This window comes from Manis javanica, chromosome 5 (genome assembly GCF_040802235.1).
Source record: "Manis javanica isolate MJ-LG chromosome 5, MJ_LKY, whole genome shotgun sequence".
In the NCBI taxonomy this organism is placed as follows: Eukaryota; Metazoa; Chordata; class Mammalia; order Pholidota; family Manidae; genus Manis; species Manis javanica.
This window is the reverse complement of record NC_133160.1, coordinates 112,528,788-112,539,668: the sequence shown is the minus strand read 5'-3', so window position 1 is coordinate 112,539,668 and position 10,881 is coordinate 112,528,788. Positions and strand designations below refer to the sequence as shown.

Sequence of the window (10,881 nt, the reverse complement as noted above, 5' to 3'; positions counted from 1 at the left end):
TCTGTGTGTTACTGGTGAAGACTGAGAGCTAGACTCTTAAGAATCATATCAAATATCAAATTATCTCAATTTCTGATACATAGGGAAAAAGAATCAATGAACCTGTTAGAGGTATTTTGGGGAGGCTCCAACGTCAAGAATCCTTTGGGTACAGGGAGCCCTGAGGGCAGGGACTACATGTATTCATTTTAATAATCTCCATCCCACACCAGCCCCTGGCACATAAGAGGCACTCAGTAATGTTTGTTGCTAAATGTGAGCCTTTATCCAGTGGCTTTGAAAGACGGAGGCAAAGACAGAGTCCTCACTGAGGCATAGGGCTTTCTTTTGTTTTCTTTTCCTCCTCCCTGCCACCTTCCTTTTTTCCTTCCTTCCTTCCTACCTTTCTTCTCTGTGTTACATAATGATTTGAAAGGCTTTAAATGGCTATTCCCCCATGGGCGGGCTCTGTGGAGTCTGCCTGAAAGTGAACATATTTCAGAGCATGCTGTAGCAAGTAGGGGAGCAGGCACCCAAGCCCTACTTCTGTGTACTCTCTTATTTGCCTGGAGAATATGGAGAACTTGGCATAGGTCAGGGAATCAACTCTTGAAGGCTGTATTGAAATTCCTTTTATTGGAAGTGAAATAAACTAAAGCAAAAAGAAGATATTCACTGGATCACTAGAGGAAGGGCAGGGGCATGCTGGACCCTACAGATTACTGGAACCAGGACGAGAATGGAGTCAAGAACCCTCTTTCCATCACTCGACATTGCCTCTCTGCATGTTGTCCTTCAAGAACTACTGCCTGGCTGCAGGTGCAAAAATCCCAGGCAGGCTTCCAACTGGCCCTGCTTAGGTCACATGCCTCGCTCTTTGGCCAGTGAGGCTCTATCTTGATGGCATCCTAGAATCGCTGACTGCAGAGGGAACAGGGCAGTGCCCTCAAAGAAGGGGTGCCTTTCCCAGAAGAAAAGAGGGTGCTGGATAAACAATCAAGTGCATCTCCAGGCCCAGGGAGTAGTCATAGAAACCAGGGACTGAAAGAGAGCGATTGCCGACTAAGAAGCCATGGTTTGCTCCTAAAATTTCAGACAAGTACCTTTAACTTCAGTGACTTCAACTCTGGATAATAGAAAAAAAGAAAAGAAATATACAAAATGGAAAAGAGCAATATAAATGGTGCAGTTAATTCAACTTGACGTTCCACTCACTGGGTATCTGTTCTTAAGTGAGAATGAATGGGTGACATGAATCTCCCTGGGTCTCATTTGATCTCATCTCCCTGCAGAACAAATCTCTTTCCCCCTGATGGAGTGTACTGTTTAAACGTATATATTTTTCATAGAACATGGCATTTAAATTCAAGCTAACTCCTTTGCTCAGTGCTAAGCCAAAAAAGCAGAGTTCAGTTCCTGTGCTGGGGGGAAGCTGGGGGTGCTGAGCTCACAGAGGCACTTACTAAGGTGACGCCTTCTTAGACTTTCCAGGGCACTTTTGACTGTGTGTGATTCTTACCACATACACTGACTAATTTTATAAATTAAACTCCTGTAAGATAAGGTGCTTCTTATGCTTTTGTATGTGCATCTGGGTGTATTATTCAGATGAAGGCTCTTTACTGCATCTCTTTCCTGTTTATGTGGGTGTCGGGTAGAAATGTGAAGGATGACTAAAGAGTAGATTTGGGAGGTGTGTCGTGTGATGGTATTGCAACATAGGGGTTTTGTTTGTGTAAAGCTTCTCATATTTTAATCATTCTTTAAAATTCTGCTTGATGCTTGAACAGATGGATCTGATTATAGACCCACAAGGCTAAATTCTTTTGGATCATCTTAGTTCAGTCTTCCAGTTAATTCTTCAATCCCAAAGGATCATCCATGGTGGGATTGAATACCGCGGTGACCTAGGACACCTCTCCTTTACATCAAACCTCTGATCCTCAGATAACTCTGACCATTAAAACAATGTTCCCTAGACTGAGCCCAATTCTGAATTCCTATAATTTATATCCTTTCATGTTTTATATGCTCCCAGAGTCACATGGAAATCATCTAATCCTTCTTCCTCTTGGCCGAATTTCAAGCCTTTGGAAAGACCAGTCATGGCCCAGAAGTCTACTTTTTATCTCCCTGCTTTATGTTCACCAGTTGTTTCTGATGATAATGGTGATGGTGATGGTGACACTGGGAATAATCATCACCGTTTATTGGTTACACATTATGTGCCAGATATTGTTCTAAGCAGTTTATGTATAATAACTCTCATAGTAACCCAATAAGGTAAGTACTATTCCCATATTACAGATGAGGAAACCGAGGCACAGAGGTGTCAAGTAATGTGCTCAAAGTTGCACAGCTAGTAAGTAACAGAGCCTAACTTTGAGCCCAGGTGGTTTGGCTCCTGACTTCCCTCTTAATACCACTGCTAGATGACACTCCTTTGATGTGACCCAGGCTGTCCGCATCTCTGTTAGAATGGTGTCAGAGGTGGATACAGTGCTACGGGCACTGGCTGTCTGTGAACTGCGTTTTTCTACTTGGTAAATTTCTAAAAATTTCTAATTTATTAGTGCCACCCAAGTTCCCCTTAACTGCATGCTGCACCTCTTTAACCCAAGAGTGAAGGGGAGAGCATCAACTTTCTTTACCAATGTGATTATGACCCCATTCAATGTGTGAGGTCAACTCAGACCAAGCCAATCAGAACATTCAGCACAGCTTTTCCCAGACATTTGGGCAGCTGAAACTAAGGACCATGTATCACAAAAGTGAATTCTCATAGTATATGTGAATCAACAACTTCTGTTACAGTGATCAAGGTACCGTTATTTCTCTCTTTGGATCTGGGTAGCTTTCTGTAACCGCTGTTACACTCAGGAGAGTTAGTTAAATCATATGGCTTCATTAGTATTTAATTCCATAACAAGAGCCTTTTATCTTTTAAATCATTCATGATCTGATCTATGGCATTCCCTTTGATTAAAGTTGATTATCTTTGTAAAAATATTGACCAATGACTAAATGTGGCAGACAGAAACTGACTTACAGGCAATAAACCCTAGGGTTTTAAGTGATCTGAAGACTGTGTGTTGAAAGATTAACAGATAATTTTTAGAATTAACATTTTATAATGTTGCTATTACAAACACATTGGCTAACTGTGGTGTAAATTTCTGGGACCCAAATAAAATATCTTAGAAGAAAATAATGACATTCAAGTCAGTAAGACATAGTTTGCCTTATTTCTGTTATATACAACCATACTGATAGCTACATAACAAAGCTCCTAAGCTCACAGTTGGATTCTCTATAAGCCAATACCACTCTGCTCACAGAATAGATTCCATATTGTAGTGTCGACATTAATATTGTAGAAGTATGGATGGCAATGCCACCATGCCTAGTGATGTCCATGATTAATAAGAGGAGATATAGATGATTAATAAGAAGTAACATATGTTGCCAAATTTCCAAGTTTTTTGGTTTTGCTATAGATCATTATGCTTCATTCATTCATTTATTCAGTGAAGAGTTAAGAGCTCACAGGCCTATTGGTAAGGACTGGAATACAATAAGACACAATCCTCCTCCTAAACCATATTACCAAATCCTACCATTACCAATAATGGGCATATTGGCAATCAAAGCAAATGTGCCTCCCAATGTGAAACACCAAAAAGGACACAATATCCATCTTGGAATTCCTGCCAAACTTGTTTAACTTGAATCTATTCATGAGGAAACTGCCAAACAAATCCACATTTGGGGGCAATGCACAAAACTGGCCTGGACTCTTTAAAAATGCCATTGTCAAGAAAAGAAAAAATAAGGAAAAAAGGCAGAGAACTGTTGCAGGATAAGATTATAGAAACATGATAATTAAATACAATGATTGAACCTTGATTGGATCCTTGATTTTTTTTTTTAGAAGCTATAAAGGTCATTGTTATGACCATTGGGAAGTTTGAATATCTACTCTAAATCTTTATATTATTAATGTTACATTTTTGGAGTATGATAATAGTATTGTAAGTATTTAAGAGTGTCTTTATTCTTGGGAGATACATACTAAAATATTAAGAGATAATTATCATGCTACCTAAGGCTTACTTTCACATGGTTCGTTATAAAAAAAATTGTATCTATATTACATATATTTATCTCTTGTATTTTATATTGATTTTATATTAGCTCTATTAATACCTATATTGTGTGCATATCTGTCTATACAGATATCTGACTATTTTATTAGTTTCCTGAGGCTGCCGAACAAATTACTACAAACTGGTGGCTAAAGCGACAGAAATTAATTTGTCCTTCTTTTGGAGGGTGGAAGTCTGCAGTCTGGGTGGTGGCAGGGCTACGCTCCCTGTGAAGCCTGTAGGGGAGGATCCTCTCTTGCCGCCTCCAGCTTCTGGTGGTCACTGGCCATCCCTGGTGCGTTTCATTTGCAGCTGTATCACTCCAGCCTGGCCTCTGGCCTCCTGTGATGTTCTTTCAGTATGTCTTTGTCCAGATTTCCCTCCTCTTCTAAGAACACCAGTCACTGAATTAGGGCCCATCCCGATTCAGCAGGACCTCATCTTATCTTGATTACATCTGCAGCAACCCAATTCCAAATAAGATCATATGCACAGGTACTGGGAAGACATGACTTCTGAGGGGTGGCTTCAACCCAGTACAGTATGTGAACATTTTATGGGGAGAAGCAGGAAAGAGGATGGAAGAGCACACAATGTGGTAAAATGTAAACAAATGGTGAGTTGTGGTGAAAGGTGTGTATTGTACCACTTTCAGATTTTCTAAACGTTTGAAATATTTCAAAATGAAATAAAATTTGGAAAAAAAATTATGTGAAGACCCCTATAAACCAAAAAGGGACACTGCCCTTGCCCATCAGGCAGTCCCAATGTTATGAAGGACACAGTGGAGGGGCACGCACCAGGGGGACCTCAGTGCATGTGCGGCAAGAACCGAGAGGACAGTGCAGGCTCCGCTTGGGCACCTCAGGGTTTGCTTGGGAAGTGACACCCAACTGGACAGAGTTTTGCAGGGCGTGTAGAGTCAGCCGCAGGGGTGAAGGGGCACTTGGAGAACCACCTCAGGTCGTCTGGTTGGAGTGCCAGGCAGTTGTGCAGTTGGTGGGAGAGGAGCCTGGGGCAGGCCGGGAGCACATCGTCATGGAGGGTGCTGCATCGAGGGCGCTGGCTTTCAGATGAAGCCCAGGAGGAGCCAAGGCGCGCTGCCAGCGAGGTGTAACCTGGGCAAATCTTCTCTGGGGAGCGAGGAGTGTGGAGGAGCCTGGGAGACTGGTGTGACAAGCGGATGAGAAATGAGGGGCACTGGAGGAGTGGAGGGTGTGTGAGGGCTGCACAGAGGCTAAACTGAAAGTGCTGGGCTGCTGAAGAGGTAGAGGCAGTGGAGGAGGGAGGCCAACGTGGCAGCCCTGCCCTGTGGGGGAGGCGGGAGGAGGCTACCAACACAGGGTGGGGCAGGGGAGGGGGGCTGTGCTCAGTCTGGGCCTGCTGAGCTTGAAGGGCCCGGTGGAAGGCTTCATGGAGTGACCTAGAGCCCAGGAAACGGACCTGGTGACTCCTGCACATTGCAGTGTTAAGTGAGTCATGGATTCTGAGGAGACTGCCTAGTGAGAGTTTGGAGAGAAGGAGGACATAGTGGAGAACAAGTGGAAGGCCAACCATAGAACCCTGAGAGGCAGCGTACAGGGAGAAGGCCCCACAAGAGAGACGTAGGAGAAGTGGAATGACAGGTGGGAGGAAAGCCCAGAGTCTGGGGTCAGGGAAGTCCAAGAGGAGGGTGTTTGTGAGGAGGAAGTGGGTGGCAATGTCAGGCAACACACAGGGCCAAGGGCAGTGAGACTGACATGTCCTTTTCCATTTTGCGATTGGAAAGTCTCAGCATATTCAATAAGGCTGAGGCTGATGGCCAAAGACTGGGCGTTGAATTAAAGGTGAGGAAGCACAGAGCCAATCAAGCAGAATATTCTTTCTAGAGACTTGGCTGAAAAAAGTGGAGAAATAGGGCAATTTATTTTTATAAGAGGAGAGAAACTTAGGCCTGTGGATATGCTGAGAAGGAGCAGCAGAGAGTTTAGCTGAAGATAACAAGAGAGCAGAGATCTCTGACCAACTCCTGAAGACTTGGGACCCAGAACACAGGTGGAAAGAACCCCATTTTCACTTGGTGCAGTGGGGGCAAGGGGAGAGGAAGGCGTAAACCTCCTTGGGGCCTCATGAGGGACAGGAGAGAGGAGTACAGAGACCAGGCAGGATCAGGACTGTGGAGATTGTGACTGGGGTGGACAGGAGAAAGGATGGGCTAGCCAAAAGGAGGTAAAAACAGGGTCACAAACAAGAGAATTTAAAGCAAATGACCAGCAAAATGAAATATCAACTGATACACTTAGAACCATTCTGTCCCCATACAACCATTTTGTTTTTCACTTTCAGGACAGTATTCAGTAAATTACATGAGATACTCAAGACTTTATTATAATATAGGCCTTGTGCTAATGATTTTGCCCAACTGTAGGCTAATGTGAGCATTCTGAGCATGTTTAAAGTAGGTTAGATTAAGCTATGATGTTTGGTAGGTTAAGTGTATTAAATGTATTTTTGACTTATGATTTTTCATGATGGGTTTGTTGGGTTGTAAATCCATTGTAAGTCAAGGAATATCTTTATAAATGCCATTCCTTTTTATTGCTGAGTAGTATTCCATGGTATGGATGTACTACCGTGTGTTTAACCAATCAACCAATCACCCACTGAGGGATATTTTGGTTGTTCTCAGTTATGGGGTATAACAAGTAAAGCTGCTAAAAACAATTGCATACAGGTTATTATGTAGATACAAGTTTTCATGTCTCTGGGATAAATGCTCAGGAATGTAATTGCTGGCTTATATAGTAACTATATGTTTAGTTTGTAAAGACACTATCAAACTATTTTCCACATTACCTATAGCATTTTATATTCCCACCAACAATGAATGAGAGATCAGGTTTTTCCATATCTTTGCCAACATTTGGCATTATTGCTATTTTTTATTTTAGTCATTCTAACATGTATATAATGATACCTCGGTGCAGTCTTAATTTGCATTTTCATAGTGGCTAGTGATGTTGAACACCTTTTCATGTACAAATTTACCATCATATTTCCTCTTCATTTGAATGTCTCTTCATGTCTTTTGTCCGTTTTCCAGTTGGATCATTGGGTTTTTTTTTTCAAGGTTTCAAAATTTCAAAAATTTTTTTTAGAATTTTGAGAGTTCTTTCAGTAGAGTTTTTAGTTCTTAAATGTTATTCTTCCATATATAGAATCTATTATAATTCAGTTCTAACTAGTAGGATGTTGATTCTAAACTCATCTTTGCTTCAACATGGATGCAAGGATCCAGTTCCTTTTTATTCAGCAGGGACCTTTCCCCCACTCACTATACTACATTTGAAAATAATCTGCTGCTCCTCTGCTCTTCCCTGGCCATACCCTAAGCCTTACTTTTGTGCTGCTTCCAGAGCAGCCTAGATGTTAGGCTCAGATTTCCTCCTGGCCTCATTGTTTGCTTAATGAGCTGAAGCCAAACGTGGGGATTTGTATTTCTTCCTGGATCCACATGGCCTTGGATGCAATAAACAAACAAACAGACAAACAAATAAATGCTAATAGGTTCCTGTGCAGTACAATTCTGTACAACAGCCAGCTTGGGATTCATTTGCTATCCTAAAAGGCCAAGAGTAAATGGGAGAGGGCAGAAACTCAAAAATCTGACATCCCAAAGACAGAGGCCCCTTTTGAATATCATCAGTTTGCAGCCACAGGAAGGAAATAAAAGAATGTGGGAGAGAAGGCCTCTGGGAGGAAGTCTTGGGTACACCATACACCACACAGGACAATGGCCTTTTCTGACACACTCAGAGTCTCTGGCAGGTTATTTTTAACTGCCACATTGTAAAGTCAATGTTTGCGTTTTGATAAGTGTCCTGTCCAGTGACTTGTTCTAAACGCTGGCTTGGGAGATGACTTTAAAAGCCTAGGAGTGATAAGTGAGAAAGTGAGTGAGTGAAATATAATAATCCTGTAGCTGCCAGCCCTGATACCCATGGCAGATCAAACAATCAGAGTGCATTTTGTTCCATTGCTTGCATCACCTGGTCATGAGTTGTCAGTGGAATTTGTGGAATGGATTGTTCTCTTGGAGTCACCTAATATCCTTGAACAATGGGGCACACATTCTTGGTTTTATGTAAGAGCTCATAAGGAACGTTCCATCCGCCCAATCAGAAGCAGAGAGCTGTCGCTGATGCCTGCCTCCCTGCCTGCCTTCTCTCTCTTCTTGTCCTCCCCCACCTTGTCCTTCCCTCCTGTCCTTAAGGAAAAAAAGAAGGAGAAAGGTAAAGGAAGATAGGCCTGTGGTGCAGAGGTCACTAGGGGAATGACACCACCGGTTGGAGGGAAGATGAATATGAAATATGTGAAATAAAGAGTACCTTGGGTTTTTTCCCCTCGATAGAATTAGTTTTTACTTCTTATTGTTGTTTCTCATTGAATACTCTTCTAGAAAAAAAGGCATTGCAGGATGAGGTAACTTTTATGAGGCTACCTTACTTGTAGGTTGTGATTTAGGAGCTGAAAAAGTCCCATTCTCCTACTGCAATATTTCAGGGTTTTTTTGGTTGCATGTAACACAAAGCCCAATGAAAACTGCGTTGAATAATAAAAGAGGCTGACTCAGCACTGGGAAATTCATAAGCAATGGTCTCAGGTTTGCTTTGCTTTAGTGACGTGCCAGATGTTTTTCCTTTATTTCTATGGTATCAATTCCTCTGTAAGGCTGGCTCCATGTTTCAGTGTTCCTCTCCAGAGAGAGAGGGACTGTCGTTAGTGCCGGCTGATCTCTGTGACTCACCCCGCTGGCCATTGTTGCCTGTTGGGCTAAGACTTGGCTTTCTGAACTGGTCCGGCAGCAGCCGCAGAGCTGGGCTCACCCGGGAGACGTCGTCACCAGGGCTGCGTCACAGTGTGGGAAGGGTGGAGGGGGTTCTGGCAAGATAACCACACCACTGCTACATATCCTAAACACTTCTAATTCCTGCACTGAGGATTAAAACCCCTTTAAAAGGGTATCAAGCTAAGGCATCATTCTGAAGTTTGAGATAACATTGAAATAGTAACAGTGGTTTTATACTAAAATGTGTTGAGGGAATACGTTTTTACTATTGCAAATGTCAAGTGAGTGAAAAAAATATATATTTTTCTCTATACTTCAATTAACTCATGAACTCCAGTGTCAACTTGGTAATAGAAAACTAAATCTTTCCAATTCAATATAAATGCAATTACATGTGGTTTAAAACCCAGGTTTTTTGTTTGTTGTTTTTGAAAAGCACTGGTTAGCATTTAATGAACATCTCTGGATGTGGTTTTAAGCCACCTGAACATAGCCCTCTCCTAGCCATACATACCCTTAATCTTCTCTTCAGCTCATCTGCTAAAGAACTGGGCCTTCATTATGACAGTCTGCTTTGGGAGCTTCTCCTTCTCCAGAACTTTGTAGTAGCCCTAGAAGGACAGAGAAAGGGGTTTATAACACACTGTGGCCGGTACCAACTCCCTGATGGGTATAAGGAAAGACAACTGCCAACCCACTCTATTTAGGGGCATATTTCTGATTGTTTCTGATCTGGACACCACTGGGAGCACCTATGGTCTTTGCTAGTGGATCAAAACCAGCACATTCTCTCCGAGGGCTCTAGCACACCAGGACAAGAGCTGTGTCAGGACATGATTCTAGTCTCAGGAAACCCAGTCCTTCATGAGTAAATTCTTAGCCAATTCAAGATTCTTCTCATCCTCCTGCTCTTTTTTCTTTTTTTTTTTAAACCTTCTCCCTAAAAATGAGCTTGGTTCCTGGCATTGTTGTATGTGAAGTTGATATTCAAGGAGTGGGCAGCTGTGAAGTTCCTCATGAGGAGGCCTCTTTTGAGCTAGCTTTGGCTTTTGGCATCTGTCCTTACTGCCGTCCACTGCTGGTGTGCAGAGTCTGCCCCCGCCCTTTGGCTTCCAGGTCCGTGTACCTAGGGGTGTCCCTAGTCCACTGGCTTTCTCTCAGACAAACTGTTGCCTAGTCTCATGGGGCAACGGTGTGGAGGAAGCCAGAGGAAATGTCGGCTGCCCTTGCGGGCTGCTCCGATGCGGCGGGAAATGTGGAGGTGGAGGTGGTGGGTCTTTCCCAGAGGTCTCTCTGGCTCAACTCACCTTTTAGCTACTGCTACGCTACGGTAGAGCCCGCATTAGCCTCGGACTCTGTGAAAATATTTCCTTACAAGCCCCTTGTGGGGGAGAGCAAGAACAAATCCTCCTACTGCCAGATTCTCACACCCCCAGGGGCTGTTACCACTCCTACCCCAGGGTTTGGACCTTCAGTCACCCTGAGAAATTACTTGACTTTCTTGCTGTCTTGCTTTTCTTCCAGTCCAGCAAAGATTTTTAAAAATCACCGCTCTATCTAGTTTGGGGGGGGCAGGAGAGGTTTACATGATTTTCATTCTTTGACTCTCTTGGTTATGGCATAAACCTACTGCTTAATCATTTTGCTCTAGGTCTAGACATAGACTGCAGTCATGTGATTTGGAACTATTTTCTCAGTTTTACTAACACAACTTTCTCACAAGTAGAATGGTATGGTATATGCAAGCTTTATTTCTGATTGGTTTTGTTCCTGGACACATTTGGCACAATATCGCCTTTGCTGGGGCTCCTGGCCCAATTCTCTTGAACTGGGTGATAATTTATAGAGATCTGATATTCATTTTTCTCTTCAAAGATTCTCATTTTTAACATTGAAAAAACATGGTCTTGTGTGAAAAAGTTATTGCAT

General features: G+C 42.7%; 1 non-coding gene across 1 annotated transcript; it reads right to left on the bottom strand.

Annotated features, from left to right (window-relative positions):
- Positions 1-9,671: 9,671 nt before the first annotated feature.
- Positions 9,672-9,802, bottom strand: LOC118969288 (small nucleolar RNA SNORA3/SNORA45 family). The gene has a single exon (XR_005057247.2). It is a non-coding gene; the product is annotated as a small nucleolar RNA SNORA3/SNORA45 family (small nucleolar RNA).
- Between the last annotated feature and the right edge of the window lie 1,079 nt (positions 9,803-10,881).